This window comes from Haematobia irritans, chromosome 3 (assembly GCF_050003625.1).
Source record: "Haematobia irritans isolate KBUSLIRL chromosome 3, ASM5000362v1, whole genome shotgun sequence".
Lineage (NCBI taxonomy): Eukaryota > Metazoa > Arthropoda > Insecta > Diptera > Muscidae > Haematobia > Haematobia irritans.
The window spans coordinates 161000885-161023102 of NC_134399.1; the positions used below are offsets into that span (position 1 = coordinate 161000885).

The 22218-nt window shown below is 34.2% G+C and overlaps 1 protein-coding gene and 1 long non-coding RNA gene across 8 annotated transcripts in view; one reads left to right on the top strand and one right to left on the bottom strand.

Annotated features, from left to right (window-relative positions):
* Nucleotides 1-4239: 4239 nt before the first annotated feature.
* Nucleotides 4240-4620, bottom strand: LOC142228531 (uncharacterized). Its single transcript, XR_012720196.1, has 2 exons — nucleotides 4535-4620; nucleotides 4240-4450 (listed from the first exon to the last, which is right to left on the bottom strand). It is a non-coding gene; the product is annotated as an uncharacterized LOC142228531 (long non-coding RNA).
* Nucleotides 4621-11911: 7291 nt separating this feature from the next.
* ewg (DNA-binding protein Ewg) overlaps nucleotides 11912-22218 on the top strand; it is a 59943-nt gene continuing 49636 nt past the window's right edge. For 6 of the 7 annotated variants that reach the window (XM_075298947.1, XM_075298948.1, XM_075298942.1 and 3 more), the window contains exon 1: nucleotides 11912-12186. The gene's annotated coding sequence lies outside the window, so the exon portion shown is untranslated. The remainder of the gene's footprint in view (nucleotides 12187-22218) is intronic. The other variant, XM_075298944.1, reaches the window with a different exon arrangement.

Here is a 22218-nt window from a genome sequence, read left to right on the forward strand (position 1 = left end):
GCTATACGTAAAAGTGGACCGATATGGCCCATTTGCAATACCATCCAACCTACATCAATAACAACTACTTGTGCCAAGTTTCAAGTCGATAGCTTGTTTCGTTCGGAAGTTAGCGTGATTTCAACAGACGGACGGACGGACATGCTCAGATCGACTCAGAATTTCACCACGACCCAGAATATATATACTTTATGGGGTCTTAGAGCAATATTTCGATGTGTTACAAACGGAATGACAAAGTTAATATACCCCCCATCCTATGGTGGTGGGTATAAAAAAAGAAAAATATATATATAGCGCTTTACTTTGTCGCATTGCATATCTGTATGTTCACTAAAAAGAAAAGCATGGCCGGTTTTAAAAATTTTGTCTTTAGACTAATGATATTGGTCCAAGCCAACGACGAAGCGCAGAATTGAAGTAGGATACTTTTAAGACATAAATTTCTTTTAAATTTGAGTTTTGCGTACTATAGCAAACAAATTTTAATATAATACGTTTTTTTCAGCTGTTTTTTCGTGTGCTATCAAAGTCCTTTAAAAACGTATTAACGGCAACATAAGTTACCAAGTTCAGACTCAACTTCAAATAGAAACTATGTTATGTTTCAAGTAAAAAACGTATTTAAAATAAAGTATTCAAAAACATCCCATATTTTTAACGTTTTTTTTGCGAATTATTAAAGCCAAGTTAACCATAGTTAAGTAAAATTTTCTATCGTGTTGAGATTCCCATTTTTAAGTCGAATATCTTTACTATAAGGACAAAACGACTTCGTTTAAAAATTTATTGACTTTTGGACAAGGAAAAAACTTTACAGCAGAGTAATGCGTCATATGGGAGCCACCGTGGTGCAATGGTTAGCATGTTCGCCTTGCATACAAGGTCGTGGGTTCGATTCCTGCTTCGACCGAACACCAAAAAGTTTTTCAGCGGTGGATTATCCCACCTCAGTAATGCTGGTGACATTTCTGAGGGTTTCAAAGCTTCTCTACGTGCTTTCACTGCAATGTGGAACGCCGTTCGGCTATAAAAAGGAGGTCCCTTGTCATTGAGGTTAACATGGAATCGGGCAGCACTCAGTGATAAGAGAGAAGTTCACCAATGTGGTATCACAATGGACTGAATAGTCTAAGTGAGCCTGATACATCGGCCTGCCACCTAACCTAACCTAACCTAATGCGTCATATATTCTAAGCAAAATTCGCATTCATATTTTAATGACATGAAATCCTTGTCCTCAAAACAGTAGTTTTTTCAGTATAGGCCATAATAGGTGCCAAAGGTAGCCGGTTCGAACAAATCTCAACTGATTCTAAAATTTGATGTTATTTCCGGAATGTTTTGCTTTCGAACAATATAATGAAAACAAGCATATACGGCCGTAAGTTCGGTAAGGCCGAATCTTATGTACCCTCTACCATGGATTGTGTAGAAACTCCTACTAAAGACTATCGAATTACTTGGGTTGTGGTAATACTTGTCGATGGCAAGGTGTCTTAAAACTTCTTAACATCGTCTTCTAAATTGTAAGTAAATTGTAACGTGGTATATAGTAGACAAAAAAAGGTGTATATATAGGGAAGTTTACAAATAATTATGAACCGATATGAACTTTTACGCGGTAATTAGAGAGCCAGAATTTATATATGGGGGTTGCTTTATATGGGGGCTATATACAACCGATATGGACCAATGTTTGTGTGATTGGGAATCAGTTTATCTGAGGGTTATATATAACTGTAGACCGATATGGGCCAAGTTTGGCATGGAATGTACCAATTTCAACCGAATTTTGCTCCTCCAAGAGGCTCCAAAACCAAATCTGGGGATCGATATATATACATACGATTATGGACCGATAAGGACCAATTTTTCCATGGCTGTTAGAGACCATATACTAACACCACGTACCAAATTTTAACCGGATAGGATACATTTTGCTCCTCCAGGAGGCTCCGGAGCTCAAATCTGGGGATCGGATTATATCGGGCCTATATATATTTATGGACCGATATGGACCAATTTTTCCATGGTTGTTAGAGACCATATACTAACTCCACGTACCAAATATAAACCGGATCTGATGAAATTTGCTCCTCCAAGAGGCTCCGGAGGTCAAATCTGGGGATCGATTTATATGGGGGCTATATATAATTATTGACCGATATGGACCAATTTTGCATGGTTGTTAAATATCATATACTAACACCACGTACCAAATTTTAACCGGATCGGATGGAAGTTTCTCCTCCAATAGGCTCCGGAGGTCAAATCTGGCGATCGGTTTATATGGGGTCTCTATATGTAATTATGGACCGATATGGACCAATTTTTGAATGGTTATACCATATACTGACACCACGTACCAAATATCAACCGGATCTGATAAAATTTGCTCCTCCAAGAGGCTCCGGAGGTCAAATATGGCGATCGATTTATATTGGGGGCTATATATAATTATGGACCGATATGAACCAATTTTGCATGGTTGTTAAATACCATATACTAACACCACGTACCAAATTTTATCTGGATCGGAAGAAAGTTTCTCCTCCAAGAGGCTCCGGAGGTCAAATCTGGCGATGGGTTTATATGGGGTCTATATATAATTATGGACCGATATGGACCAATTTTTGAATGGTTATTAGATACCATATACTGACACCACGTACCAAATTTCAACTGGATCGGATGAATTTTGCTCCTCTAAGAGGCTCCGGAAGTCAAGTCTGGGGATCGGTTTATATGGGGGCTATATATAATTATGTACCGATATGGACCAATTTTTGTATGGTTGTTAGAGACCGTATACTAACACCACGTATCAAATCGGATGAACTTTGCTCCCCTAAGAGCCTCCGCAAGCCAAATCTAGTGGTCGGTTTATATTGGGGCCATACAACGAAAAAAAAAAATCCCTTGTTAAACTAACGCTAAATTTATCTTTTTTTTTTTGGAAAAAAATTATTTGTTTGTAGTTAAATTTTATTATTTTTTACGAAATTTTCGACAGCGTAAGGAAATTTTCCTTTTTTTATGGGGCCTTAGAGTAATATTTCGATGTTTTACAAACGGAATGACAAAGTTAATAAAGAAAGTCATCTCCTATATTTGAAAGATTTTTTGCTTTGTAGTTAAGATACAAAAAGTAAATGAATTTAAAGACGATTTCATTAATTTTGAAGAATTCTACAGAATTATAAAAGTCAAGTTGACCTTAGTTAAACAAAAGTAACTTTCATGTAAAGATACCTAGTTTAAAGTCGAAACTTTTAACTACATCAAAGCAATTCACTGAAAAGTTTATCGAATTTGGATATGGAAAATAAACTTTATATCTGAGCAATGTGTATATTATGCTACACCCAAAGAAATTTGTTAGTAGGGACAGCAGAAAAGTCTGCTAAAACAGCAGAAAGTCTGCAGAAAAAGGGACAGCAGTCACTGTTTGCTGAAATAGCAAACATTTCCTGCTATTTTTTAAGCTCGACTACACTAAATCATGTTTTATTTTGGCTGAAACAAATAATAATATCAACTTAGTAGCTATCCTAACATAATTAAAACAATATTTTATGAAAATCTATAATAATTGATTAAATATCTGAATATTTATCGAATTGAGGCATAACAGCAAACAAAATGTTTGCTGATCGTATTTATGAGCTTGTAAGTAAATTACAGTGCAAAAATATACTAAAAATTACTTTTGGTTCTTAAATACGCATTGGTATTTTGAAATCTTTGGCCATTTCACCTGTTGACGAAGATTGTTTTAGAGTAACAACAAGCCGCTTGGCAATGCTACCATTATCATTATAATGATTTATGGCAGGATACCCAAACCTTATTTTTACGTTAATGTGTTTGAGCTCGCTAACAATATGTGGTTGTGATTTTCCAGCAAAATATTACGGTACGACACTAGTACACTTGAACTCCATCACGAATAATTTTCTCTTTAAATAACCTCGAAGCAAATGCTGAGCCCGAAGTTTGACTAAGGGTAATTCTAGACCAATGATTCATACTGGTGGTAATATTTTACAACCGCAAAAATTAAAAATATTTTGAAAGAACAAACATTGGGACAGACGTTTTGACGACGTACATATCTCTAAGAAATATATACATATGTATAAGAAATATGAACGTAATGTAACTACCTACCAAGTATTTCCAACTCTAAATTAAGAAATTTTATAATATTCTAATGGAATGAAAGATTTACAAAGCAGCATTGGTATGTTTTCAAACTGCGGTTTTTTTTTGAAACGGAAGACTTGTCAACATGTTCGTATTTTTGTAGGTATAAATAGATATTTTCTAGAACTTGGCAGATCTTATCTTAAATGTCATGTTTGGTTAGTTATAGCCGCACCCCGATACTTTAGTCTAATGCCCAAGCCGGTCTTCATTTAATAAGGAAGGTTTTAGTAAAACACACCTTAAGAGAACAAAAATGGGTAAAATAAAAAGAAAACTTAGTTAAAGCTGTTCAAGACGCTTTGCTGCATATACTGAATTTTACCGTATAAATTTTTCTTGTTTAGTTTTCTTGCTTTCGTGTCGTTAACATTGAAAATTTAATCAGCTGGCAAAAAAAATTGGGACATTAGAGGGTTAACACTTTATGCTACCATATATCATAGCCGAGCACGAACGGCGTTTCAAAGTACGGTTAAAGCAGTTGGAGTGTACCTTTGAAACACCCAGAAATGTCCCAAGCATTATTGAGCGAAGATAAACACCGCCGAACAACCTTTTGAAGTTCAGTCGAATATGATATTAAACCCCTGATCCATTGAATGCAAGGCGTGCAAAACTTCTTAACATTGTTTAGTAGACAATCTTAATTGTGAGGAATTGTGAGTTAGTCCACTGGAAAAAAGCTTGCCCAGTTCCAATGATTTTGTCTGTACTTAAATTATTCGGTATTGATTTCGAGCCAAAGAAGCGACGAATTATATTAACGATACATTTAAAACGCATTTCACTTTTAAATTTAGGTTTTGCATTATATTTCTATTAAACAAGTAAGAAAAGTCTAAAGTCGGGCGGGGACGACTATATTATAACCTGCACCAATTTGTAGATCAAAACTTTCGGTACCATATCAAATCTGTCAAATGTGTTGGTGGAACACAATGTTAGTAAAAAACAAGTATATACGGCCGTAAGTTCGGCCAGGCCGAAGCTTATGTACCCTCCATCATGGATTGCGTAGAAACTTCTTCTAAACACTCCATAAACAATCGAATTACTTAAGTTGCGGTAACTCTTGCCGATGGCAAGGTATCTTAAAACCTCCTAACACCATCTTCTAAATTGTATGTCCATACGTGGTATATATTAAATCAAAAAAGATCGATCCAATACGTATATAATTCAGTTTGACAAAGTAGACATAAAATTTTGACAACATTTTCTACAGAAAGAAAATATTAAAAAATTTTCTATGGAAATAAAATTTTCACAAAATTTTCTATAGAAATAAAAATTTTGACAAAATGTTCTATAGAAAGAAAATTTTGACAAAAATTTCTACAGAAATAAAATTTTAACAAACTTTTCTATAGAAATAAACTTTTGACAAAATTTTCTATAGAAATAAAATCTTGTCGATTATATTTGGCTCGAGTGGAAACTATGATTATGAACCGAATAAAATTTGAACAAAATTTTCTATAGAAATAAAATTTTGACAAAATTTTCTATAGAAATAAAATTTTGACAATTATGAAAATTTTATTATGAACCGAATAAAATTTTAACAAAATTTTCTCTAGAAATAAAATTTTGACAACATTTTTGGCTCTAGTGGCAACCATGATTATGAACCGATATGGACCAATTTTTGTGTGATTGGACCAATTTTGGTATGGTTTTTAGCGACCATATACTAACACCACGTTCCTACTTTGAACCGGATCGGATGAATTTTGCTCCTCCAAGAGGCTCCGGAGGTCAAATCTGGAGAACGTTTTATATGGGGCTATATATAATTATGGGCCGATATGGACCATGTTCCAAATTACAACCGGATTGGATGAAATTTGCTTCTCTTTGAGGCTCCGCACGCCAAAATCTGGGGATCGGTTTATATGGGGGCTATATATAATTATGGACCAATATGGACCAATTTTTGCATGATTGTTAGAGACCATATACCAACACCATGTACCAAATTTCAGCCGGATCGGATGAAATATGCTTCTCTTAGAGGCTCTACTAGCCAAATCTGGGGATCGGTTTATATGGGGGCTATATATAATTATGGACCAATGGGAACCAATTTTTGCATGGTTGTTAGATACCATATACCAACACCATGTACCAAATTTCAGCCGGATCGGATGAAATTTTCTTCTCTTTTAGGCTCCGCAAGCCAAATCTGGGGATCGGTTTATATGGGGGCTATATATAATTATGGACCGATGGGAACCAATTTTTGCATGGTTGTTAGAGACCATATACCAACACCATATACCAAATTTCAGCCGGATCGGATGAAATATGCTTCTTTTAGAGGCTCCACAAGCCAAATCTGAGGGTCCCTTTATATGGGGGCTATACGTAAAAGTGGACCGATATGGCCCAGTTTCAATACCATCCGACCTTCATCGATAACAACTACTTATGCCAAGTTTCAAGTCGATAGCTTGTTTCGTTCGGAAGTTAGCGTGATTTCAACAGACGGACGGACGGACTGACGGACGGACATGCTTAGATCGACTCAGAATTTCACCACGACCCAGAATATATATACTTTATGGGGTCTTAGAGCAATATTTCGATGTGTTACAAACGGAATGACAAAGTTAATATACCTATGATGGAGGGTATAACAAGTAAGGAAAGTCTAAAGTCGGGCGGGGCCGACTATATTATATCCTGCACCACTTTGTAGATCCAAATTTTCGATACCATATCACATCCGTCAAATGTGTTGGGGGCTATTTATAAAGGTTTGTCCAAAATACATACATTTAAATATCACTCGATCTGGACAGAATTTGATAGACTTCTACAAAATCTATAGACTCAAAATTTAAGTCGGCTAATGCACTAGGGTGGAACACAATGTTAGTAAAATGGGAAACATTTAAATCTGAAGAAATTTTAAGGAAACCTCGCAAAAGTTTATTTATGATTTATCGCTCGATATATATGTATTAGAAGTTTAGGAAAATTAGAGTCATTTTTACAACTTTTCGACTAAGCAGTGGCGATTTAACAAGGAAAATGTTGGTATTTTGACCATTTTTGTCGAAATCAGAAAAACATATATATGGGAGCTATATCTAAATCTGAACCGATTTCAATCAAATTTGGCACACATGACTATATTACTAATTGTACTCCTAGTGCAAAATTTCAACCAAATTGGGCCAAAACTCTGGCTTCTGGGGCCATATAAGTCCATATCGGGCGAAAAATATATATGGAAGCTATATCTAAATCTGAATCGATTTCAACCAAATTTGGCACGCATAGCTACAATGCTAAATCTACTCCCTGTGTAAAATTTCAAACAAATTGGGCCAAAACTCTGGCTTTTAGGACCATATTAGTCCATATCGGGCGAAAGATATATATGGGAGCTTTATCTAAATCTGAACCGATTTCAATCAAATTTTGCACACTTGACTATACTACTAATTGTACTCCTAGTGCAAAATTTGAACCAAATTCGACCAAAAATCTGGCTTCTGGGGCCATATAAGTCCATATCGGGCGAAAGATATATATGGGAGCTATATCTAAATCTGAACCGATTTCAATCAAATTTTGCACGTGCTATATCTAAGTCTAAACCGATTTCAACCAAATTTGGCATGTATAGTTACAATGTTAATTCTACTCCCTGTTCAAAATTTCACGTACATCTGATTTGATCTCTATGGTCATATGAGTGAAAGATATATATGGGAGTTGTATCTAAATCTGAACTGATTTCAACCAAAATTAGCATGCATATCCAGAACGTTAATTCTACTCCCTGTGCAAAACTTAAAGCAAATCAGAGTAAAACTCTGGCTTCTGATCCCATATAAGTGCATATCGGGCGAAAGATATATATGGGAGCTATATCTACATTTGAACCGATTTCTTCCAAAATCAATAGGGTTATACTCTGATCCAAAATAGAAACTTGTGCCAAATGTGAAGTCGATTGGATTAAAATTGCGACCTAGACTTAGATCAAAAACTTGTGCCAAATGTGAAGTCGATTGGATTAAAATTGCGACCTAGACTTAGATCACAGACAGACGGACGTAAATGGCTAGATTGACTCAGGGACCGACCCTGAGCAATATTGCCAAAGACACCATTTGTCTCACTCATCTCCTTCTGGGTGTTGCAAACATATGCACTAACTTATAATACCCTGTTCCACAGTGTGGCACAGTGTATTAAAATCCTAAACAGAAAACAGTTACAAATAGTTCATTAACTAGAAAAAGGTATGGAATTTTTCTAATACTGATTTCCACAAATACGCAAGATTTGAACTACATTTTTTTCGTACCCATGGAAAAATATGTTTGCCAACAGTAATTTTTTTCTCTATATTAAATCGGCGTCATCTATACATCAATAATGAGACAAAATCGCAAAAGTAAAACTATGAAATTTAACAGGTAGATGTCGCATGAATTCTAATATAATAATGATTATTAGTCCATGTTGATTGCACGACAGAGAAGAATTTAATTTTATTTTATATTTACCACCCTGCAAGTCACAAGGGGAGAATTTTATAAAATACATACTTTTTTGATTGCATACCATAAATTTAGCTGAGACAAAATCCATATCCATGAATTGGCAACACATACAAACACAAGGTCGCAATAAAAAAAATCAGAAATTCATATTTTTTCAGCCAAACTGGATGAAAATTGCGACATTAATGGCCCAAAATAACACTGAATTCTAAACAAATTGAATGAAAATGGCTTCTACGCCCTCAAGAAATCATACCGGGAGATTGATCTATTTCAAAACGTGGACCGATATGAACCAATAGTAACAGCTCCGTTTATGGACCCCGGCTCTGTTCGGAAATGCATCATACCGGCATCACGTTCATGGAAGCGTTATCTGCAACACTGCAATAGTCAGATGTTCAATAGATCAGGCTGTTTTTGCCAGTCGAAGCCGCCGCCGAATATGTCGACTCATCTCGACTCAAAATTAGTTGTCAATTAATCAAAAATATTGTTTTAAATCAGAAAAAAATATTAATCCCCATAATTGTATTTTTTGTCCACCCAAAATCCGTTAGTATAAAGTTGCTATAATAATTTTACAAACATTTAGATCAGAAAATTTGAATGAAATGTAAATGTGATTGTAAGATTGGTTGTTACAACTAATCTCATTACCATTCGGATAACTTCAACTCTGATCAGAGAATGAAGCCGACCTATTTTGGTCGGCTGATACTAATTTTGTGTCTCCGACGGCGGCGGCTGGACAGCTAAATTTGTCTATTCGTCGTCGAACAATTATCCATTATAAAATCAATTTGAAGTTAATGCGCTTTACAGACTATCAGTTATTCCGGACGGAATGTCGGTGTTTGTAAAGAATCTTACAGTGTGTCGGATCGATACAACTTGTCGGCGCATTATGCGCATTATGCGCTTTACAGACTATCAGTTATTCCGGACGACAGTACTCGTGTCGAACATATCCCATATATTGTGCACATTATCAGTTAGGTCCGAAGGCATAATCGATACTGCTGCATGTTTATGGGATCGATAACAAATTTACCGATTATTTAGTCATCGCCGATATGTCGTACCGATCCGACACACTGTAAGATTCTTTACAAACACCGACATTCCGTCCGGAATAACTGATAATCTGTAATGCGCTTTACAGACTATCAGTTATTCCGGACGACAGTGCTCGTGCCGAACATATCCCATATATTGTGCACATTATAAGTTAAGTCCGAAGGCATAATCGATACTGCTGCATGTTTATGGGATCGATAACACATTTACCGATTATTTAGTCATCGCCGACATGTCGCATCGATCCGACACACTGTAAGATTCTTTACAAACGCCGACATTCCGTCCGGAATAACTGATAGTCTGTAAAGCACATAAAGCGCATAAGTGAATGACAATCAGATTAGTTGTACAACCAATCTTAAAATCAAATTTACATTTAAAGGCTGGTATGCACCTCTAGCGAAATTTTCGGTATCAAAAATTTATTTAAGTGTGTAAATATAACCATAGCGATAGGCGGTAGGCGAACACTTATTTACGTGTATTTCTTATGGGAAGCCCAAAATCCGCGACGGAATACCATGACGGCTAGCGGCGTGTCGCTAAATTAAAACTTATTCTAACTCCTTGGCGAAAACTGGTATAGTGTTGCCATCGCTTATCAATTTTTTTTAACTCGCCACTAGGAATTGCTGTTGCCTGGAGACGTGTAGATTATTTTTTCTTGAAATAACTCAACAAATAACAAGCCATTGTATGTTTTTATTCAACTTCATTGTTTAATATTGTCAAAGCACGCTGTATTGACAACAAAAACGCTAGGAAACGTGAAAAAGGGAATTATTCGCCGTCAAGCTTATTGTATTTGCCGTTGCGGCAAAAATGTTTCGCCTACCGCCTATCGCTATGGTTATATTTACACACTAAGTCTACAACAAAAAAACAGGGCTGTGTACACAAATTTTAAACCAGCTAATCGCTTTTAAAAATTGTTAATATATGTTCCAAATATTCCTCAAATAAATTGTTTACTATTTACAGACCTTTTAAAACTTTTACGCACACAATGATTGTAATAAATTAAATGTTTGCTGCAAAAATATGCTTTTGACAACCCTGTTATTTTCATTAGAGGTGCGTACCAGCTTACGAAATTGAACGCTACCGAAAATTTCGTTAGCATAAATAGCAATGCATTTCTTATGGGAATGAAATTTTTCGCTAGAGGTGCATGCCGGCCTTAAGGTGAGTATTAAGTTCGAGTTTAGCCGCTAAAATCGCTAAAGTGAAAACTAGATCAGTAAGAAAAATGCATGAAATTATACGTATTTGTTGCAAATTTTATTATAACTTGATGGGGAAAAGCCCAAAGCAAATTTTCACAAAGTTTGTATTCCTTAAAATGGATTATTAAAGAAAAGTAATCGTGAAAAAAATGACGTTTTTAGCGGCTAAACTCGAACTTAATACCCACCTTTAATTAAAATTTTTTGAGCTATATTTTTATAGTAACTTAGTACTAATTGATTGTGGGTGGAAAATTCAAAATTTTGGCAAAAACTACAACAATTATTAATAATTTGTTTTTATATAATGCGTCGTCCAGATTATACGTTTTTCTGTGTTTTTTAAATATTCTTACAATGTGGTCAATCGATACGAATTGTCGGCGATGACTAACTAATCGGTAAATGTGTTATCGATCCCATAAACATGCAGCAGTATCGATTATGCCTTCGGAATTAACTTAATATTGTGGCCAATATATGGGATATGTTCGATACGAGCACTGTCGTCCGGATAAACTTATAGTCTGGACGGCGCATAAATCAAAATTTGTTATTAATTGACGGTTAAAATTGAGTCGAGATGAGTCAACATATTCGGCGGCGGCATCGAGTAGCAAGACTGGTCGAGTACTAAAATAAAACAGACCGAATGATTTACAAGCAATCCGACCTTATACATACAAACAATTAAAAAATTAGTTTCTGATAAGACAATTCTCCATGAAAGCGGCTGGTAATGCCTTTTGTATACTTTGCGTTCTCACTAACCTCACATCCCTTCTAGTGATGGTTGGCAACGCTATCATATGTTGTTCTATGTCTACAGAGCCCCAACCCCCACACCAACCCCAATAAAAAGAAGAAGAATATTTTTTACAACCCCCCAATCGATGTCTTCCATTTTCGTGTTGTTCGCTAACAGAACGGGAAAATTTGTTGCGATTTTATTAAACAAAATCGCCTTAAATTTTGTAAGGAAAATATTTTGTAATAGCCAAGCAAGTGCAATGAGTGTGTGAGAATTAATGGAGCAAATTAATAAATTTGAGGCATATTTGTCAACAAAATTACACGCAGGTGCGTAGGCACGCAGACGTGACAGCAACGGGTCAACTGGGCCTGCTTGCTCCGTGTGGAAAGTAAGAACAATTTTTTTTCATATATGCCACTAACTGAGGAAAAACAATTGATGAACTCAACTCCTCCAATGACTAAAGGCACAGATAAAACAATAATGCGCATTAAAGACTCTCCAAATTTGATTTTGACCCAGAACTGATGTCCATATTTGTAGTTATGGGTGTGTGCCTTTTGAGGATTTAGTGCCTATGCCTGGAATCCCTTTTTTGGTGAAAAATCGAAATGTTTTGTGTATCTATTTGCTGATTGTATGTATGTGTATTGTTTATTGTTTCTGTTATGTGTGTGTTTTGACTGTGTTAACTACACTACCAACTTAGGGGGTGGTTTTGGGGAGCACCCTTGTTTGTTGGAACTTCGTCGTCGTTATTTTTGTTTTTTCCCTGTATACTAAATGATGGAAAGCGATATATTGTGCAAAAGAGTAATATCTCAAAATGTAATTATTTAATTAGACTTTCAATTGTTCATAAATTAAATTTTTTGGAAAATTTTGCTGGATAATCTTTTTATTTATACAACAAATAGACTGTATAATATTATTTTCCTAATGCTTCAATTGTTGGAATAACTTCCGAGATATGATGTTCTAGCTGGGAATGAGTCCATATGTTAGTTTCTATTTGCCAGTGATTTTTTTTGTAGATTTGATCGATTTATTGGTATTAGAATATGGAAAATATTTTTGTTTTTCATTTCGATCCGGGACTAACAGATTTTTAATTATTCGCCTTCCCAAATGTAGGTGTTTATAATCACTTTGTTCCAATTTGGGGGAAGTAGTAATTTTCACATCTGTAATTGGCAATATGTACACCAGGAGACTGACTGATTGTTATACAATCTAATAACGATGGATAGAACATACGTATTACTCTAAAACAATGTTTCCCTATTCTATTGTGATAAAAATTAGAAAGAAATTAGAAATTAAAGTGCTAATATATTTCCTTCACTCAGCACATAGCGACAAAGTTGTTGTGTTATGTATGGTGGTGTGTATTTTACTATAGAATGAATATCGTTCGTTGATGAGTTGATGCGCGATATTTTGTCTTGCCACCAAATTCCGCACATACATCCATTGCGAATGTCCCATTTCTATGCATGCTCAATGCAAGCTCCGTCTCTGGGTTATTTCAATACTAAAGGCGGGCAATATGGACGAGCGGACAAGCTGATGGATGGACAGACGGTAAATTGTAGATGAGCTTTCCATTTATGAATGACTTGTCACGACCGGAGCTATTTGTTAGAGAACATGTAATGGTAGTATTGAAGTATCCCCTTGTTTATACTATTGTTCTCTATTGTTTACATTTTGATAGTAGGAAGGATCAGCGCTGGCGCTGTTTCTTCTCAATCAGTTTTTTCCGGAAGAATGGTCGGTATTAAATCTCCCGCCAAACAAAGAAATCTTTATTAATCCCACTTCTGAGTTCTAGTAGAGTTCGTTCATGTCCCATATGGAATGTTTGTCGGAAATATGAAATCCATTATGACACTTTCAAACTATCAGCTGAGTAAAGTGTCATTATTGGAAGCTTTCAATCATTCATTCATGTTAATTTACATAGCTAGGAGAGATCCTTCCACATGGACGTGAAGAGGAATTTTCAACTTTAAAAGTAGTATTTTTACAAAAAAGTGAGGATAAAACAAAAATTAGTTTAATGGAATAAATTCAGCTTTATTGTCAATCTTTTTTATTTTTATTTATTTTTTTTATTATTTAACTCATTTTACAACCAAGCGCAAATGACCATATGTATACGGTTACGGACATACTCGTCATGGAGAAAATACATGAAATTTGCTTAAAAAAATTATGGACAGACCCATCTAGATCGATTCAGGCGCTGAGGCGATTGGTACATTTATTTTATTTACTTATTATTTTATATATTATTTTTTGTGAAAATAACCAAGCCTATAGGCTAATAGAAGATGGTTAAAAAAATATTACAAAATTAACTTTACATATAAAAATATTTAACCAATATAAAAGTTAAAAAACAACAATAATAAATTCTAATTGAATAAAAAAAGTGAAGATACATCTATTTCTTAAAAATGAAAAAAAAAACTATTTTAGTTATTAAAAAAAAAATTTGAACAACTAGTTAGAAACTAGAAAAATTAAATAAGCTTTTATTACTACAAAAATATCATCGGTAATATTTATGCTTTCCTACAATGTGTTTGTTTTTAGCAATAGCTGTATTTGAAGTATATACCCTATGGGAAATTGGTGCAAATTGCCAATGACGGACCTATTACGGGACTGATACCGGTGATCCAGTTTGTCGCAGTTTTTAAATAGTCATAATTTAATGATTTCCATACTCACATGATATAAAAATCTTATTGGATATACACATTTAGTGAAGTAAAATTACCAGAATAATCTATTGTTCAACAAATTTGAAAAGTTTTTCATTTCTGGTGCGATTCGGATAACCAAAATGAAACAAATTCCTAAGAGTTTGTCCGACACTGGTTCATGAGGACCTGTCTAAGGGGTGCTACTACTAACATGTCCCAGGACGTGCCCTAAAGTGTAAATTTGCCCCGTCAATGACAAACCCATGTTAAAGTGACAGGCCTTTACCATAAGTCTTGACCAGAACTAAGACTGGGAATAGTCCTGATTTTGATCCATTTCCCGTATGGTCTTTACTTAAATGTTTGCTTTTGTTTTTTTTTTTATATATTTTAAAATTAATAACAAAAAAAGAGGGCATATGGGGAAAAATACTTTTGGACAAATTATTATTTTATATATATTTGCATAAACCAAATATTTTTTTAATATAAAAAAATTGAGAGCGAATAAGAAAAAAATAGAGAATTATGTTATGTTTTACTATCAGTTACTCAAAATCCATTGAGTACAAAATAGACATAAATTAAAGTGCATTTTTATGGCTAAAAATGTGTGTCTAAAATTCTTATATGAAAATGAGATTGGCTCACAGTACTACACAATTTCGGATATAAGATTTGCGGATTTCTATTTACGAGGGATAAAGGTGTTTGCTATTTATTTATTTTTTTAAATTAACGGAATCGGCAGATAAAGAATCTGTCTACATAAGAAGCTATATGGCTATACATTTTCAAAGTATATATACCGAATAGCCCGGTTGAAGGTAACCCTTAGTCTTTTCATTAGCTTACCAGTACATCCAGAGTGGACCTCAGAATATTATTGGCATAATAATTGAATGCACTACCTTAATTTTCACATGATTGAAAGTAGCAAATCAATATTATAAAGTTAGCGCAGAGCTAGATTTACCTTTGAAATGACTGTGTTAATAGACTTGGAGCTCTATAATAATATTAGCTTGTAGACGTCCAAAAATCCCAAATTCCCCTTAAATAATATTTGAAGATCGTCTGCATGTACAACTGAAACGCAATTGTTGTCATCTATATTAAGAAACAGATCATTGATATATATATAATGAATAAAATATGACATAGAACTGCTCCTTGGGGTACACCACTGCATACTTTCAGGACACTAGAGATATAACAATTATACGACTCATCAACTTACAAGCTGAACTTGAAAGTCCAAATTTATAAAACAGTGTCTAAATGAGTGGAGCATGGTCCAATCAATAAAAGGTTTTCTCCAAATCTAGGGACAGTAGTACTCAGCAATTTTGCCCACTACTTGTATACCTTATGTCAGTAAGGCTAACTAATGCAGAAGTAACGAGTTTCCTTTACGAAAATCTAGCAACTGCAATTTCAATATATGCTCCATCATTTTACATATAATGGGCATAATGGAAATGAGTCTCTAAGATTCGAGATTCTCTACATTCTTGTTCCTAATGGGTATTATTTTTGCAATATTCCATAGTACTGGAAATGTTGAAGTGGTAATGATAGTATTTATAAAATGTAGGACATTTCATTCATTGATTATGCCCTTTACGTATAGTGTCGTAGGTTCTAATTAAAATTCCTTAAAGTTTATCACGAATAACATACCTATCTATTAATAGCATAGGGTTATTCTACTAGAAAACAAGTAAGGAAAGTCTAAAGTCGGGCGGGGCCGACTATATTATACCCTGGACCACTTTGTGATCTACATGTTCGATACCATCTGAAATCCTGCAAGTTGTTGTTGGGTGCTATATATAAAGGGTTATGTTCCCATATACATACGTTTAAATTTGAACCGACAATATATTTAAGACTTCTATTGACTTAAAATTAACCCCCTGGGATGGAACACAATGTTAGTAAAAAAATATGGGAAACATTTAAATATGAACCAATTTTGAGCCAACTTCGCAAACGTGTAATTATGATTTATCGATCGATAGATATGTATTAGAAGTATAGGAAAATTGGAGTCATTTTTCAAGTTTTCGACTAAGCAGTGGCGATTTTACAGGGAAAATGTTGGTATTTTGACCATTCTTGTCGAAATCAGAAAAACATATATATGGGAACTATATCTAAATCTGAACCGATTTCAACCAAATTTGGCACGTATAGCAACAAAGCTAATTCTACTCTCTGTGCAAAATTTCAACTAAATCGGAGTAAAAAATTGGCCTCTATGGTTATATGAGTGTAAATCGGGCGAAAGCTATATATGGGAGCTACATCTAAATCTGAACCGATTTCAATCAAATTTAGCACACTTGATTATAGTACCAATTGCACTCCTTAAGCAAAATTTCACGCAAATCAGGATAAAAATCTGACTTCTGGACATATATAAGTCCATATCGGGCGAAAGATATAGATGGGAGCTATATCTAAATCTAAACCGATTTCAATCAAATGTTGCAGACTTGACTATACGGCCAAGTGTTATGTTTGTGCAAAATTTCAAGCAAATCAAGCTAAAACTCTGGCTTCTGGGCCCATATAAGTGCATATCGGGCGAAAGATATATGTATATGGGAGCTATATCTAAATTTGAACCGATTTCTTCCAAAATCAATAGGGTTCTATTCTGACCCAAAACACATACTTGTGCCAAATTTGAAGTCGATTAGACTAAAACTGCGACCTAGACTTTGATCACAACAATGTTCACAGACAGACGGACATGGCTATATCGACTCAGGAGCCCACCCTGAGCATTTTTGCCAAAGACACCATGTGTCTATCTCGTCTCCTTCTGGGTGTTGCAAACATATGCACTAACTTATAACACCCTGTTCCACAGTGTGGCGCAGGGTATAAATATTCCTATAATATAAATATTAAATATATTAATATTAATATTAAGTGTATTATGTTCATCTATATGTTTGTTAAAAATTTCAAAAAAGTGGGAAACCTTTTTTATACTTATCTTGAATCACGAAATTAACTACCCTTTCTCAAAAACAACCCCATGCAAGGCAGAATATTTACCATTTAGAACGGTTTCGTTCGACAAGTACAGTTCCAATTGGAATTGGTGTGTTTTTTGTTTTGTGGGTTAGAATTTGTATGCGCTTGTGTATATGTTCAGCCGCTGGAGTAAGTGGATTATATGTGTATTATCGCTCTACGCATACTCCTGCCTCTTGTTACCGCTCATGTCTCATATACTGCACTAGGTTGGTTTGGCATGCAGACAGTTGTTCAGCTCATGCATTTGGGGAGGTTCTCACATGCGCATATACCTTACATTTTGACTGATTGGAATAGAGCCAAAAAACGGGCGCACATATTCTCTATAAAAAAAAACTCCCCCTTTTCGTCTGCTTGAGTTTATTTTATCAGAGAAAAATAAACAATAAAACGAGCACAAGAAGAAAGGGCAAACGTTTGAAAAAAACAAAAAATTGATGATTACAGCACAAGTGCATTACATATTTTTTTGGGCTTTTGCCGTTTATATTGATTTGTTGTTAGCTGGGCTGGTAAGGCGATTAGTTTTGTTTACTCATAGCTTTTTTGTCGGTCCATTTCTCCTTCATAAGCATTTATTTTTTATTAGATAAAATTTTATACTTCCATTAAGGAATTTTAATCTAGGAAATGATTTAATAGTGATTATCAAAAAATAAAAATTTCTCAATTCACATTGTAAATGGATTGAGCTTATTCAAAAATGTTCAATCAAATCAAAAATATATTACTTACACAGAATTTTTTTCTGTGTAAGTACGAAAATTTTTCCAATTAAAATTTTAATTGAGTTTTAAAAAATATTCAATTAAAAATTTAATTGAATCAACAAATTTTTTAATTGAAACAAAAATCAATCACAAAAATTAATAGTATCAATTAATTTTTTAATTGGATCAATTAATTTTTTAATTGACCTTCAATTAATTTTTTAATTGATACTATCATTTCTGTGATTGAAGACATTTCAATTAAAAAATTAATTGGATCAATTAATTTCGTGATTGAATCAGAAAAAATTTTTTTTGTGTGTACATTAAGTTTTTATGTAAGTAATTTATATAATAGTATATACAGTTTTTGTTTGAGTTGAAGTCTTGATTAATAATGCGTTGGAGTAATAAAAGCTGTGATCAAATATTTTTGTGGTGTTTACATTCTGGCGTTTGTGTTATTTGTCTTTCAATTGGGCTTAACCAATACATGGTTCTTGTAATCAATTTTTTTTCTAAACCTCCACTATGGCATATAACAGGTTGGCCCCGGTCTAACAAAGAAAGACACATTTTTTTGTCAAAATTCGTTTTTATTATTCAACATAGTTCTCTTCAAGAGCGATACAACGATTATAACAACCTTCCAATTTTTTGATACCATTTTGGTAGTACTCCTTCGGTTTTGCCTCAAAATAGGCCTCAGTTTCGGCGATCACTTCTTCATTGCAGCAAATTTTTTTCCCTGCGAGCATCCTTTTGAGGTCTGAGAACAAGAAAAAGTCGTTGGGATCAGATATGGAGAATACTGTGGGTGGGGAAGCAATTCGAAGTCCAATTCATGAATTTTTGCCATTGTTCTCAATGACTTGTGGCACGGTGCGTTGTCTTGGTGGAACAACACTTTTTTCTTCTTCATATGGGGCCGTTTTGCCGCGATTTCGACCTTCAAACGCTCCAATAACGCCATATAATAGTCACTGTTGATGGTTTTTCCCTTCTCAAGATAATCGATAAAAATTATTCCATGCGCATCCCAAAAAACAGAGGCCATTACTTTGCCAGCGGCCTTTTGAGTCTTTCCACGCTTCGGAGACGGTTCACCGGTCGCTGTCCACTCAGCCGACTGTCGATTGGACTCAGGAGTGTAGTGATGGAGCCACGTTTCATCCATTGTCACATATCGACGGAAAAACTCGGGTTTATTACGAGTTAACAGCCGCAAACACCACTCAGAATCATCAACACGTTGTTTTTGGTCAAACGTGAACTCGCGCGGCACCCATTTTGCACAGAGTTTCCGCATATCCAAATATTGATGAATGATATGACCAACACGTTCCTTTGATATCTTTAAGGCCTCTGCTATCTCGATCAACTTCATTTTACGGTCATTCAAAATCATTTTGTGGATTTTTTTGATGTTTTCGTCCACCACCTCTTTCGGGCGTTCACCGTCCTCCGTGCTCATTTCACCACGCTTGAATTTTGCATACCAATCAATTATTGTTGATTTCCCTGGGGCAGAGTCCGGAAACTCATTATCAAGCCAAGTTTTTGCTTCCACCGTATTTTTGCCCTTCAGAAAACAGTATTTTATCAAAACACGAAATTCCTTTTTTCCATTTTTTTCACAATAACAAAAGTTGCTTCACAAAAGACGCTCTATCTCACAAACTAATTGACTTACAGACGTCAAAATTTGACACGAATCATTTGAAGGTTGGTACTATATAAAAATAATATGCATTTAATACTAGCGACGCCATCTATGTGTCAGACCGGGGACTTGTCAGCCAACCTGTTAGTAGCTAAGAAAACTATCTATTGCTAGACAACCAGAGTGTAATTAAAATAATTAAGAATCCTGAGTACCATACGAACTCAACACATTGATGATGAAGTACACTCAAAAAAAAGTGAACCTTATATGGCACTAAAGCCAATTTATTCATGGACAAGTTATGTTATGAGAAAGTTTCCTTGTCTTTAAATGAACTAAAATAGAGGGAAAAATTATGCACAAATGAAACATAAAGGTTTACTAAATTCGTGTCTCCCATAAAACATTTAAAAAATTATTGAAATTTGTAAATTTTACAAAAATGCGCCCATCTTGAACATATGGCGTATGTCACTAAAGCCATTTTTGCAATTTTGAACTCCAATTTTTTCCTGCAAACTGCGAAATTTTCTTTAACAAGTGAAAAAAAATAATTATGCACAATTTTTTTTTTTTTTTTGATTCGTCGAAAAATTTTTACTTATTTTAGTGAAATTGGCATGACATGTAGGCTTGTAATAATTAAATTTTTTTAAATTAACTAACATTTTCCTTTCTGCTGGAGTTTTAACTCAAATTTGTTGAGTTTTTTTTTCAACAAACCTCTTCCCAAACCGATTTTTGAAGCTTTAAGATTTTTTTGTTTTTTTTGTTAATAATTGAAATTAAATAATTTTTAAAAATAAGAGAGATATAAAAAGGTAAAAATTTTATAAATATTGAGACAAATTATCGCTAAAGTGAGTGAAACTTCACTCACGGGCACATTTCAACTCTCTATCGGTAGTTCACTGATTCCGATCACATTGGGATTCCCAAATAGTGTCCCTATCGTCCTTCCAACGATATTAATGTTCCAGAAATCTAAGATTTCGTAGAGCCAAAAGAAAACTTCATTTGTCTAAAATTTCGTTTCTCAGAAAAGAATACCCTTCTTTCAGTCTACCGTCTTTGGATTCAGACTCATCTCCGTATAGCTCCTGATTCTGGATATATCCATAGTTATTCCCGGGAGAATTTTTTTGAGAAAATTTTCTTTTTTTTTATGGTTTTTTTGCGTGTACATTTTGTTTGTCTAAAATTTCGTTCCGGAGGAAAATATTTTTTCTTTGTGTGTAGAATTCATAAAAAAAAAATTGAAATAAAATGACAGCGGTACTTCCATGGTATATACGATATCAATATTAGGACCTGTATAGCATGCGATATGAAAAAATACGCATATGTCATTTGTTATGTAGTCATCACAATCCATCAATGATACGTTGGTCTTTATATATTTAGTTGTTGCCGAGAACAGGCGCAGTGGGAGATACACGTATTAATAATCATATACACCACACACCAGGTCACGCATGCATTCCATGAGTCTGGCTATATTTCAATATTGTTAAAAATCCCACAATAAGTAAACACAAAAATTTACTCATTGTTTTTTTTTGTATTTTATTGCAACTCAATAGTGAAGTGCTGAACAAAAGCAGAGGTGATGAATGCACCAGAAAGTATAGTAACTCAACAACTATAAATAGACAGATTTTAATTTGAATTCTATTTCGAATAAGAATGATAACCTTACAAATCCAGCACGCACACAAGCCATTTGCCTATTAGAAGCGTTTCGTATCCATAGGATGCACTCGGAAAAAATATGTTAGTTAGAATATACATAGGAACAAAAATTAAGCTAATATAATAGATTATTCCCCGATAATTGAAATCGCGACTAATTTAACTATATTTTAGGTCATGATGATTACTTGACTTTAGTTAAATTTTGCCACAAAAAAAAAAAAAAAACAAGTAAGGAAAGTCTAAAGTCGGGCGGGGCTGACTATATTATACCCTGCACCGCTTTGTAGATCCTCACTCACTTTAGCGATAATTTGTTTTGATATTTATAAAATTTTTACCTTTTGTATCTCTCTTATTTTTAAAAATTATTTAATTTCAATTATTAAAAAAAAAAAAACAAAAAAATCTATTGAATTTTTTTTGCCAATATTTTTATTATTTACCTTTTAATTTTATGTCAATAAATTATTCATAAAATTATTATATTATATTTTTCAGTAGTTGTATTGTAATTTATCTTGCATCGGCCTTAGGGCTTAAAATTACAAAATTGAGCATATATGTAAATGAAAAACATCTTT